The sequence below is a fragment of the Pipra filicauda genome, unplaced genomic scaffold (genome assembly GCF_003945595.2).
Source record: "Pipra filicauda isolate LSUMZ 115617 unplaced genomic scaffold, ASM394559v2 scaffold19_size4547281_pilon, whole genome shotgun sequence".
Classification (NCBI taxonomy): domain Eukaryota; kingdom Metazoa; phylum Chordata; class Aves; order Passeriformes; family Pipridae; genus Pipra; species Pipra filicauda.
The window spans coordinates 583,613-597,480 of record NW_024104309.1 but is presented as its reverse complement, the minus strand read 5'-3'; the positions used below and the strand labels follow the sequence as shown (position 1 = coordinate 597,480).

At 41.1% G+C, this 13,868-nt stretch overlaps 1 protein-coding gene across 1 annotated transcript in view; it reads right to left on the bottom strand.

Moving 5' to 3' along the window:
• ZFYVE9 (zinc finger FYVE-type containing 9) overlaps nt 1-13,219 on the bottom strand; it is a 56,762-nt gene extending 43,543 nt beyond the window's left edge. Inside the window, exon 1 of the mRNA XM_027739397.2 lies at nt 13,099-13,219. The gene's annotated coding sequence lies outside the window, so the exon portion shown is untranslated. The remainder of the gene's footprint in view (nt 1-13,098) is intronic.
• Between the last annotated feature and the right edge of the window lie 649 nt (nt 13,220-13,868).

Here is a 13,868-nt window from a genome sequence, read left to right as displayed (position 1 = left end):
CAGTTGAGTGTCTTATCTATTCTGCTAGTGGTTACTGAACATCTCTGTCTCCTGCCCTACAGTGGCATCACTCAGGTGCTGCTCTGGTTATACCCTCCATGTCTGATTTCCCTCAGGAACTCCAAGAAGGCGACTACCAATTACTGCAAAAGCAAAACAGAAATTGAAGAGAAATTTGACAAGCTGAGACGTGCACAGAATAAAGAAGTGATGAAGAAGAGAAGCAAAGAACTCTGAGAGTATAAAATTAGAAATATCTTCCACAAAAAAAGGAATGTAAAAAATGTTTACAACATTAAATGGAAGTAATCTGAAGTAGCACAAATTGGAATAGCTTATAATAAATGGAAAGAGACTGAAAAAGAAGCAATTCTGATACTATGTTAAAATAATGCAGAAAATGCTCAAAGCTTGAAGAGATGCTAAAAAATGCTTCCATCTACTGGCAAAGATCCAACTCCTAACTACACCAGAGATCCTCTATAACGTGCTACCGGGGAGAAGATGTCTTTGAGTAGGCAGGGAGACATTTGCAGCCATTTTAAGGCACTTTATTACGGTTAGATTAGTTGAACTAGGCATTATCTCTAATGCAAACCCACATTTCAATGCCGATATCTTTACTTCATCCCTTGTCTACACCCTGAAATATCAGATGGGAGATTCAGAGACTCTGGACATGGACGTGCTCAGGGCCCAACTCTGCAGGAATACAAACTGCAATAAAAAATCCCATAGCAAGGGGTTCCATCAACAGGAAATCAGAGTCCTTAAACAAGAGGGGAAACAGGACACACATCAGTTATACAACATAAATCACTTTATCTGATTAATTACTCTGGAAGCTACATCTTCACAAGTGGAAAAGTTGGGGGTTCTTCACTCAAGTGATGTAATGCTTGCAATAATGGCAATTTACCACACCCCCAACAATATTGTCCCAAAATGTGGAGCTCTTTCTACCTAGTGTGTGCCAAATCAAAGGTTATTAAGTGTTATAGAGTGTTATAAAGAGTTTGTGACACAGCAGTACCAATATCTGTCACACACATGAAAATGCCTGCAGTGGCAAGGACTTCAGATTAGGCCCCAAATGAAACATTTCAAAATGCAGTGTTCTATTAATAATCAAAGCAGCAGTCATGCAATGCAACCAGAGAAGAGAATGATAGTTTTCAAAATTCTAATTTATTAAAGGATACTCAGCAAATAACAACAGAATTTTTTAAAAATACGTGGTCTAAACCACAGCTCAGGATTAGAAAATCCCATCAAAACTCACTACAAACCCATTTCATAACAAACACTAACAGCAGCAGCAAGAGATAAAATGTAACAAATATAAACAAGATACAATTGTTGCTAATCCTTTCCCTGCACCAAAAGCTCCAGATGACCAAGTATCCTTCAGCTTTACTTCCCATAATTTGCTGATGTTCCTACTGCCCAATGTAAATGCACCAAAGAGCAGACTGGGGCATGACAGGCTATTTCTGTGTAATACAACACTTTGTACCAGCTCACTACCCATGAATGCTGACAAAGATAAACTATTTCAATGTTGCATTGAATTGTCTTTTTTTCCAATCAACTGAGCAAACAGAGCTGGACAATGCCTAAAGCAGAACAGTCTCTCTAACGATTTCACTGATATTTACATCTTTTGCCTTGACTTTTCCCCACGCCATTTTAAAGCCATTATTTCACTTTTGTCTCTAGCCAAGTTTCCATAAGGAGACATTCACACACCTCAAAAGGCCCTCAAAAGAGCAGCAACTTCAAGGAGGTGCTGCAGGAGACATCACAGTCAAAAGTAACAGGGGGACACAAAAACTCCAGCGGCATCCTCAACCTTCGTGCTCCAGAAAGTAAAAGCAGCCCAACTGGAAAGGACACCTGCTTTACAGCACTTTACAGTAGAAAATAAATTCCATTTTCTACCCTTTTTACTGTTTCAAGGAGAAACCAATTGATTTGTTTTCTTGATACAACCCCAGCCCTGCCAAGCAGCCTCAGCTGGGCCCTGAGCACCTGGAGACAGGAACCAAGTCCTGCTTATGTAACTGCTTGGGACTGCCTGGAACAGGATCCATCCCTGCTCTTGGGAAGAACAAACAGATAGGTTTACACTGCAATTCTGCCTTCCACGCAAGTTTTTCCAGAGGAATACAGTTGGAAAAAAAATGAGAAAATTCTTTCCCTCGCTTACTCATATGCTCACAGAGGTCACTTCAAAATTTGGTTTATATATCTAAAGTTTCATAACACTTTGCTTCATACAACTCCCAAGTTTAAAATACTGTAAACCACAAAAAGCTAATGCATTAAACATAAATTTAATATGAAATCATGTTTCTTAATTTGTGCATGGATTCCAAGTAATATCATCAATGTAACAATGTACATTTTTTAAACACATCAATCCATTTAACATACTGATCTGAAGCTGTTACTTACCTTTTTTCAAATACAAATGAAACATACATAATAAGTAGGTTTATGGGGTGAATTTTTATGTTTCTATATTTGAGAAACAAGAGTTTGACTATAGTGTTTAACAGATTTGAAGAATAAAATTATTTAAAGCCACATACAATGTATCTCAGAGTGGATCAATCCTGTACTCTAATACTTTGTGAATTTTTCTTCTTTCTAATGTAGGGTAGAAACAAGAATGAAACCCAAATAGACTCAACATTATTTCAGATGTTCCTTAGATTTGTGCAATAAGGTCCCCTAGAATCAGTAATTAAAAGCCTCCCACTGCCAAGGATCTGGCCTTTTTATAAAGGAGCCGATACCTGTGGGTGCTGTGAACAAAATCTCTATCTGATAATAAAACCAGAACTGTCAACACAACCAGAATGGGACAGATGAGAAGGACAATGGGCAAAAAGGGAAACTGCTTTGCTACCATTTACCAGCCCATCAATTCCAGTTGTACCCACTGGGGAGAGAAGCTGCCAGAAGTGACACAATTTGTGCCCTCATCTGCTCTTTAGAGAAAGGACAAGCTGAACAGAAAAACACTCTGGAAGTCCACAGTCCCTTTCTACCGAAGAGCATCAGTCAGCTACTAAAGCCACCTTTATCAGCACACTACAGTTTCCAACAGCACAGTGGTCATTTCTGCTCATCTGACAACAGAGTTCTAAAATCTTACACACATTTTAAAGAAATATCATAATTATAGACAGCAGTTACTATTTCTCAAATCCTACATTATGTAGAGCTGGATTACCACGCATCCCTGAAAATAAGTTTTCAGAGATCTATGGGGTTTTGTCTCATACTCCCTTCAACCTGAAATTATCTGAAAGTAAGTAACTTTTAATTGCCACTTTGTGTTGACCCTTCTATTCATACTCCACCAAGCACATTATAAAACATTGTTGTCAGTGTAGCAAAGTTCACTCCCAGGTTTGTGATCATGATCTCACATCACTGCTGATGTTCACAGTGTCTCAAGTCATCTGTAACTTGTAACTCACTCCATACAACTCAATAATCCATGGCAACACTGTGTACTGAAACTGCTACTTCTGAGCATCATTCCCATCTCCGCGGAGGTCCATTAACACGCTTTTAGCAGTGCTGAAGGGACTGAGCACTAACCAACAGAAACCGTGAGTAACTTGCATTTAGGTTCACTGCAAAGCCTTTTTCTTTTCCCTGAAATATTGTACCACTAGAGCAATCAGGACATTTACCTGAAATTTATGTTAGACTCAAGGAAGTTTCAGCTATAATACTAAGTGCCCATAATTCTGTATCATTGCTGGCAGTCACAGGAAATAAAGGCTTAACAGATAAAAATCAAAAACATCTGAAGGCATTTATTATTAATGAGTTATGAGTATCAACACAGTTATCAGAAATCTTACAGAGGTCTAGGAACACCAAATTCTCCTAAACTCAGATGCAACATTTCTCACACAGATCAAAACTGAGAAACCCCTGATTCTTTTGTCCACTGATGCGGTGGTTGATTCTGCTCAGCCATGACTCCCTACCTCTTTACCCCTCCTTAGACTGTGCCATACTCCTGTTTTCTTCATCTGTCTGTCTTCTTTTCCCCTCTCGCATTCCCTCCTCATTCACTTCTTCCTGCACCTGTTTTCTTTCTTCCTGCCCATGCTTCCTTCTTCCTCTGATTAAAAAAAAATGAGAAACCCCATGTGTTAACATTACTGTTCAGAACCACTGGTGTTTGTAAACATACCAGTCGTAAACAACCTTATTAACCACATCATATTATTCCTCATGTCTAGGAACAGTGGGAGCAAAACCAATAGCAATGGTGATGCCTCCACTTTGCAAACAGAAATTAGTCTTTAGACCAAATGGGTATCAAAAAGGAAAAAAAAAAACCCCACGTGGTCAAAATAACAGCTGAATCCTAAGACACTGTTGTAACTGTCAACCTGCCTCCTGCTCATCCTCATCATTATTCACCATCATCATGGCTCCTTCACAAACCCTCAGCCTTTCAGCCTGTGAAATGCAATTTTTGACACATAATTCAACACAGTATTCAACATCCAGGATCAGCACAGCTACCCACTTCCCTCAAGCATTTCTGCTTGAAACCTCTAGTTAAGACATGTTTTGTTGAATACATAGGAGGCACAACTATATATTTCCCCACAGCAGAAGGTACAACAGCATTTAAAAGCCATCTGTACAGAATCAAGTTTAATAAGTAAACAAACAAACAAAAAATATTAAAATACAGCCAAAAGGAGTACTGTAGGAAAAGAATAGGGGAATAAAACCACCACACATACAGGTCTCTATTGCCCATGAGTCTCAGAAGCAATTTCTAATTGCCAACCACAGCAAAACCCAGGTTCACTCTACAGGAGTATAAAAAAAAAAATCTATGTGCAAATTCCAGAGACAGGTTAAAATGCATTTTATGGGTGACTTGTTAAGTGAAACTAAGGTAAATATAATATAGAGGCTATTAAACCAGTACACCAGTATAATTACTGGAAGCATAAAAGCACAAAGGCAGACTGGTGCTTAAGTAACAACCTTTTAAAGTTACATTTATAAGAGTCAAAAAGAACTGTGAAACACATGAAGTACACTGGGGTTTTATTCTGCCTTCATCATTTATACAAAAACTCAGTATGAAATTACTACAATCAGTGCAATTTCATGTTTCAGCTAAGAGGCTGCTTCAATATATATGTTATTTAAAGTAATTTGCTAATAATATAACCTAAGAAGTGGGCCTTGCACATACTTTCAAGTTCCCCAAATAAGGGATCATTAAAATACTCATTTTGAATTAACCAATAGAGCACTCACAATGTACCTTTGTGACATGATGACAACCAATGTGCTCTGATAAACTATCAGTGTGACTGGCAAACAGAAACAGTAGCTGTGTACTGAAGTATAAACCCCCCAAAGGGTCTAAATGGGATACCTGTACCTTTCTCTAAAAACCCAAGTCTCAGGAGCAAGCCATTTCCAACCTATAGCCTGTATTTCCAAGCTATAGCATGTACTTCCATAGTATCACAGGAGAATGTGCTATTTCCAAAAGACTGGTAGATAAATGAAAAAAAAATTAATATACAAAGAGGGAACTTTCCTCTTACATTATCTCAACTCATATTAAATGTTCATTTATCTGCATTACAGTGTAGATAGGGAATAAAAAATTACACTGACATTACTGGTTTGCTGGGTATATTTTAACCATGTAACTTTTGTTTCTCCTCCAGCCTACTAACAGAACTCAGCATTCACAGCCTCAGTAACACAAATAAGAGGACTTACACAGTGGTTAAGTGTTCAGATGCTATCACTTCTCAAGTGTTGCATCTTTAATCTCCTACAGAAATTAGGATTATGAGATCATATTGTTCACTTACTATTCTCTATGCTCATATTTAAAATATATATATGTGTGTCATGAAAAATAGCATTTACACAGTAAAGACAAATCCAAAGGACTGTCCTCTGAGGGAAAAGCAAGCTGCTATATGTATTTTAGCAGCAACCTGCTAGGCAATCAGTACCCACACAGCTCTGGAAAAAAAACCAGAATTACGGTGTTATATGAGAAAGATGGGATTAAATGCAGAGGGGAAAGCAAGGGAAGAGACACTATGGGGCAAAAAGGATTTACATCTACAGGAAAACAAGATTCCTTCAGTCCACTGATGGTAGAAAAAATGCTTACTAATAAAGTATCTCAAAGGCCTTTGATACATAAAACATAGGATATGACTTAGACTATAAACTCATTCAACTCATCTTCCAATTGGAAACAAAACACAGTTCTCTCCATCTCCAGATTGTTTAAGAATTTCCCTGCTACTTACAAACTCTTTCACAAACTCTAAGGAATCACAAATGAAAAATAAGTCCCAGCCAGCAGAAATGAATCTGGACTTTAGATTCCCCAGTTTCACCTGGAGTGATGGGAGGTCCTTTATCCCTGGACCAGCACGCTGCACTGGCTCAATCCAAGAACCACTGAACACTTCAGAGAATGAGCTTAACCAAACCCAGCACAGACATCCACCCCTCTTCTGCACAGACCACTGAGGCCCACCTGCCTTTGCTCCTCTAGCACACCTGGAGGAAAAGGTGTGCACCTCTTCAGCACTGCACTTCCCAACCTGGGACAGAAACATTTTGGTTAAATTGATATGCAAAGCTCAGAGCTGCAGAACTTGATGAAGGAATACAAACTGAATTCTGTCAGGCACGTTGGGCAGATGACAGGAGCAGGGATTACCTGTCACCCCCCCACACATCACAGAAGTCTCATCTCAGAGATAGAGGATGTGAGGCACACCCAAGGTCACAATGAGGTCTGAGCACCACAGACCAGAGGAACCCATATCACCAGAAACCAACCCATATTTTACTATTTATGATGCCATTCTTCAACCTTGCTCTTAAAATCTGACCATTGAAAAAAAGGAGAAAGGGAAAAAAAATCAAAAAGTTGTTGAAGAAGAAAAGGAAACAGATGAGAAAAGTTTCATTGATTAGGTTAAAGGAAATGTAAGAAAAGTACAATTAATAATAACTAAGAAACAAAACCCTCACAAATCTGAAAATATCTACAACTTTTGTCCTGTAGTATCTTACAAACTTCCAATAATCTGACTGGCCAACTGATCAAGCAATAAATTTTATGCATATTCATATGACTTGCCAATTCTTGAATTTATAACAACTATATCCACTATAAATTCATAGTTTCATAGTTTCAAATGGCTTGGCCTTTATTTTAGTGTTCCTAAATCAATCTTCTAGATCTCACTTGGAGTGCAAACAGGTAAGACAACATGTACACTGAGTTCAAAGCAGAGTTTTGACACAAAAAAACTGAATGTGGAAACAGAAAAGCTCCTCTAATAGTTGGTGTCATTCCAGATAAAGAAGTTATTCTGCGATTCAGAAAGCTCTTTGATCTTCTTCTTACACTGAACATTTACCAGCTCCTTTTAAATGCATCAGACTACTTTTTGGGAAAATGTATCAGCGTATGTTCATCCACTGTTAATCTGTTATGAATTTGCTCATGTATTTCACCCATATTACTTCCATAAATAGAATTTTAAACAGTAAAATACAAATGTTGTACTCAGAGCACGTTTGTAAAGTTTGAGTTCTATTATTTATAAAAAAGGCTTCAGTATCTCACGGAAGTAAACAAAACCTTTCCAATTACAGTATTTTTACAAATTGCATGAATGCAGAAGTAAGGCTGGTAAGTGCTACTGGGGCGGTTACAGCACTTCTGTAATTGACAGAGCTCACATGAATCTCTGCTCTAAGTACGGCCTAATTTCAATTTATCACCTGATAAGAAGTGACCTCTGGATTCTCTGTATGCTGGGAAGAGGGAAGGACAGATTCCTCCCAGCTACCACTTCACTAACAACAAAAAGGCACTGAACTGAAGACATGCACTAAACATTTTGCCTTTTTATGCAGGCCCACAACCGCTCTTCGGCAAAATTGAAGTGCAAGAAGTCAATAAGTGAAATTCACACTGAAAGATTACAGTCATTATAGTCAGAATTTGGTATATAGTATTTGGTTTTCAACTCTTACATGGACAAGGGATTTTTTTTCTCAACACAATGAAAGGCTGAAAACACTTACAGCATCTTTGATCGTGCCTAATTCCTCTGTCACTAATGAAAAATAGCTGGGGAAGAGTCCTAAAATAGCTACCAAACTAAATTCTACAACATAGAAATATTTTCAAACACAGATAATAGCAGAAAAAAACAAACAAATACTTTCAGCTTTGTCTGTTATTAGGCTTTAGTGCTTTTTATAACTACTATGAATGTCAGTTCAGCTCCAGTCGGACCAAAAACCAGGGAGAGACTGGTGAAGATCCATTACTGCATTACTTTATAAACAAAACCATCCCCCAGACCAGAGCTCAGCAGCACTGTCTAAAGAACCAGTTGATGCCTCGAGCCTCCATTAGGGAGCTTTCCACCTTTGTTACTATTTTGGAACCAAACCATAGCAGAAATCCAACAGAAAAAATGTTTAGAAAAATTGTTAACTGGCAATACCATTTCCAAATGTGAAGCCTGATTATACTTCATTAAGCAATCAATCTTTAAAAAAAAAAATAAATCAAACTTCCTTGTTGATATTGAAAAGGGGGGAGGGGGAAGTATAGAATCAGAAGCAAAATCTATACAAGTAGCATGGAGTGCAATTCTTGACAGAAAAACCTGGAGGATCCTAGCAGAGCTTACTGGAATTTTTCTAGATCTTCAGAGTATTCCCTTAAACACCTGATACTAAATTGACTCCACTGACTCATAGGTAGATGTGTAGCTTCAGTTGTCATCAAAACATCAGAGATATAAGTAATAATTAACATGTATAGCAATAAGACCAAGATATTTATATATACTCTCTATATAATACAGAGACAGAATACAGAGGTACAGCCACTACCATTATCTGCAAACAATTCCATATGAAAGTTAGTAATTGCTACTTGAGAATATAGAGATAAACAAAAAAAAACAATGCAAGTGGAAATCCGACGCTGAAGTCCATGTTTTCATTTGCCCAACGTACACCAGGGACAAAATATGTGAAAAGTTTAATACAGTGACACCAAAACTTCAAAACACAACATATGGTCCAACTGTCACACACTGACATTTCCAAATTATCATGGAAATTTTACATGGAAGCAAAACAACGGTAAAGTTTCCTGAAGTTCTCTCCTCACTGGCCTTCGTAAGGAACACAACTCTCGCCTTAGTTTATACTCAGACTGAAGATACCACACAAGCTATTCAGAGAGCACTCCAGCTCCACACTTCCAACCTGTAGATTCTCTGTGCTTCAGGGACTCCACACCTGTTTTTCACATAGCTTCTCACTTTTTTTTTACCCTTTTTTTTTACTGTGACAGAACTATGTCTGTGCAAAAGTCAGCTGACTGGACTTGCTTCTTTAAGGCACCTCTCACTTGAGCAGATCTGGATGAAAGAATAGGGAAGGAACAATTTACCCAGTGTTGTCACCCATAAGTTCCTGGCCATACACTGTTTGTCTTCAACCTATGTTTTTAAATTAATTAGATTTCTCTAGTCATGACCTTTATGGATTTCCTCTGCCACTCATGCTAAACCTATTTGATGGGGAGGTTGAAGGGCTGTTATTTCTTGAAGAATAAATACCAATATTACACATCCCTGCTCATCCCTTCTAGTAGTACAACAGTAATATAATTACTGATGTAATAATCCAGTAATAATCCAGACTGGAATTTTTCACTGAAAGAATATAAACTCATCTTAGAAGTATTTCTCGTATTCCACCTGTCTGCTATGGCAATCTGAATAGTAGCATTCCTAAATATCCCAAATTCTGCATGTGTGTGATACAAAAGGGAGAAAACATCATAAAACACATTCAGAAAACAAATACCTGTCACAGACAAAAGCACTGAGTGTGGTATTCCATCAATCCCAACGAAAATGTCCTGGGATCTGCAATGTCTTGCAATTTTCTCTAGAAACTAACATTTAAAAGAGTGACAGAGTTTAACAACCTAAGTATGACACTCATACTCATTCCTTCCCACAAACACTAGCTGACAAATACATTCATTAAGATTTAACTGAGCAACTTAAAATCTACAAATGTGCAATGTCTAAAAAGAATCTTCAGAGCCAAATTTAAAAAAAGAAATTGTGCTGTCCTTTTGTTTCAATTAAGTGAAACCCAGTCAAACAAACAGTAAGTAGGAAAGTACTTTAGTTATCTGTAAAAAAATCAAATAATTTATCTCTATAAAACAAATATGATTCTTTATATATAAATTATATTTGTGCGCATTATGATAATGGTCATTTATTTTTATCACACTGATTTTTCAGTGTGCTAATCTTTTGATAACTATATAGCCTGTTCTGCTCCAGTTAGTAGTCAAAAAAGTTCTATGAATATGTATGCTGAATTCTAATTTTCCTGAATTCTAATTCAAGTAGAAAGTACTATGTCAACGAAGGATCCTTGATGTAGCTTTTATAACTTCCCATCCATTTACATTAATTGATATAATTTTCCCAGTGTTGCAAGATATGGCCAACACAGAAGTAAAAGCTGTTTCTATCACCTAAAACTCGGTACTTCCAGTTACTTTCAGCCATTTACTCTTGACTATCTATTTCTTATCGATACAAAAAGCTTTCTAAACCTACAGTATCATTGCAGGGACACATTTCTCAATGCTTCACAGAAACAACTGCAGGGAAAACCAAACATGTCAGTTCACATTGCTGTCCATTTCAAAGTTCAAGTCTCCTAAAGAATCACAAATAGAACTATAAACAGGCCACCTTTCGATTTCTTCAGTCTTTAATCTCAATCACCTTAAAAAAATAAACAACAGCCTTTATATAAAACTTTCAAAGCAGCCTATGAATATACTGGTGCCTCACAACAGTGTTCTGGAAAAGGTCACTGATTCATCAGCACAGGGACTGACTGCACTGAAACTATTGTCCCTCAACTGATTTTTGGTCAAGAAAGTCACTTTTATTTGGAAGATTCTTGGCTTAGTGCAGCAAAAAGATTTTTCTGATCAACAAAACATTAATACACAAAAATCTATTTTTGGCCAACTTATCCAAAAGCAAAACTTCACTCTAATCCTTTACCATAATAATTTCCAGGCAATTTTTTATAGATAGCCTGCAGAGCCAAAAACCAGCAAGCTGCTTTCTGCTAAAGCTGGCACAGCTAGTGGACAGACTACAACAGACATTAAAAGCTTATCATTCTTTGGCCACAAGTTTTAATACTGCATCTTTGTTCAGTCTCTACCTTTGTTCCCTGAGACAACCACAGTCAGACTTTATGCCAAACTAAAAAAACTGTATTTCATCTCAGCCTTAGCCCCAGGCCTCAGATCCTGAAATGTGTGTCTTTGAAAGTGTTTAATCCCCGGCCTCATAACTGACTCAGAGCTAACACACAAAAACAACACCCACTATCAGGAGTCAGCACTGCAGTTTTGGGGTGGGTTTCTTCCTTTTTCACACACTAAGGGAGGCCCCATAAAGCAAAGAGAACCAATCAGTGTGTCAGAACATGGTAACTTGTACAGTGTGGATCGGGGCTTCAATTAGAGGGAGGCTTCTTTGAAATTTTAGACCCTTCTTCAGCTTCCATTTCAGATTCCCCAAACCTCTGAAGAGATTTTTAATTTTGACTCTCTTGGGTCAAGGAGACTGTTCTTCTCATTTTGCATCACATGCTGTAACTTTATAAAAAGCAGCACACTGCTGGGTTCAGGCAGTAACAAAGGATTGTGATGTTGTTTCAACCACTGAAGGTATATCTAAAATTTGGATTCGTTCCACGCAATCAAAAATGACTTGCTAATAAAAGTTAATTACAATGTTTTCAGACATTGTGTTGTCAACTAAATGATGCCCAAAGAAAATATAAGCTTTTATTCAAGTAGAGCATCTTTTTTGTTGTTATTATTATTTTACTTGTTTATACAGGGCTCCTTCTAGTTTTGGATTCAGCCTGGACCCAAAAATCGAGGGCAGCGTTATTCAGAAATTCTAATCTGAGACAACCACGCTTAAATAAATAAGATTCACAGAATTCAGTTAACTTTTAATATTGGAACTGAATGAAAATATGTGTAAAAATTACACCCTCTGAAGAACCTCTGTCATAAAATAATAAGGAATATCTTGTCTATAAATAAACAAGACCGTTAACACGAAAATATAAAGTCTATCAATTTCCATCTGCTACTTGTTTCTCAGCCTGGTTAACGAGATAAAAACAATTCTTGAGCCACCCTCTGCCATAGGCACCTATTTAGCCGTAACATTTATAAGCAAGTAACCAGCCCACCTCTGCAAAAAGTCCGACATGCCAAGAGTGCCAGTTATTCTTAGAGTGAGACATGACCACAATTTCACGTAATTAGAGATGTTATAAAACGCATCCCGCCCGCTCTCCCCATCCCCCTTCACCACTACCACCATTGCAGGAGTGACTTGTTACACATCGCGATGAGCAAGTAACATTCCCTGCCCGGGAGAGAGCGGAGATCAGGCCATAAAAAGGGCACGAGATGCAAACAGGGATCCTCCCCTCGCCGGGCCGGCGGCCGCGGCTGCCCGGGAACAGCCTCGCCCTGCCCCGCGCCGGCACACCGGGGTCCCGAGGGGAGCCAGAGCTCCTTCCCCATCCCCGGGATCGCCGGCGCGGGGAGAAAGGTGCCCCGAGCGAGCGGGTCACCCGACCCGCGCGCCCGGGGACGGAGGGGGAACGGCGGGGAGGGGGCTCGGAGGAGCGGGGCGGCCGGGGAGGGCTGGGGAGCGACCGCTGCCTTCCCCTTGGCGGCGTGCGGGGGACAAGGGCGGCGGGGCGAGGGGGCACCCGGAGCCCCCCGGGCCCGCGGCGCTGTCGGCGACACGGCGGCTCCGCGGAGGCGCCGGAGCCCTCCCCGCCCGCGGGGCCTCGCTGCGGGCGGCAGGGGCCTGGGGAGCGGGGTACCCCGGCCTGCCGGGCCCGGGGGCGGCGGGCCGGGCGGCGCTCACTCACCTCGGGAGGCAGCAGGCGCCGCCGGGCGTGCATGGCGAGGGGGATCCCCCGGGTGCTGCCCCGGGAGCGCGGGGGGCCGGCGCGCCCTCGCCGCCGCCAGCCGGGCTCGCTCGCTGCCTCCGCGGCCAAGGCCGCCGCAGCGCCCGGCAGCAGCGCCCCCTGCCCGGCCCCGGCGGCAGCGCACGGCACTGCGGCACCGCCGGGGAGGCGGCGCGGAGCTGCCGCGCCCCCGCCCCGCGCCGCGGGGTCCGCGCCGGCACCGCCGCCCTCCCCGCGCGGGGTCCCGCCGAGCCCGCGGGACCCGCAGCCACACAAACACAGACAGACAGACAGACACAGACGGACACAGACAGACACGCAGGGCTGGGGGGCGGCACCGCCGGTTAGCCCGGCCGGGGGGCACCCACGCACCACACCGAGGGAGCTGCCCCGCAGGCGGCTGCAGCCGGGGTGTAACGTGACCGTACACGCCCCGGTCAGCAGCACTCGCGGCTGGGAGCCGTCCGCCTGTTATTTCGCCATTTCGCGTTGAGGACCTTCACCCTCGGAGAGGGACACCCTGAGGGGTGCGAGGCACGGGGCCATCCGCTCACAGGCACGTCCAGCCGTCAGCAAAGAGGGTTCCAGAAATAAGAAATAAAAGAAAACACGCCACGCCAAACAACAACAAGCAAACGCGCTCGTTCCTCACGCGAGCCACGATGGCGAGCTGACAGGTTATGCCAAACCGTGACTGCGCGCCCGGAGCCTCGCCCGTTCTCTCCAAGAGG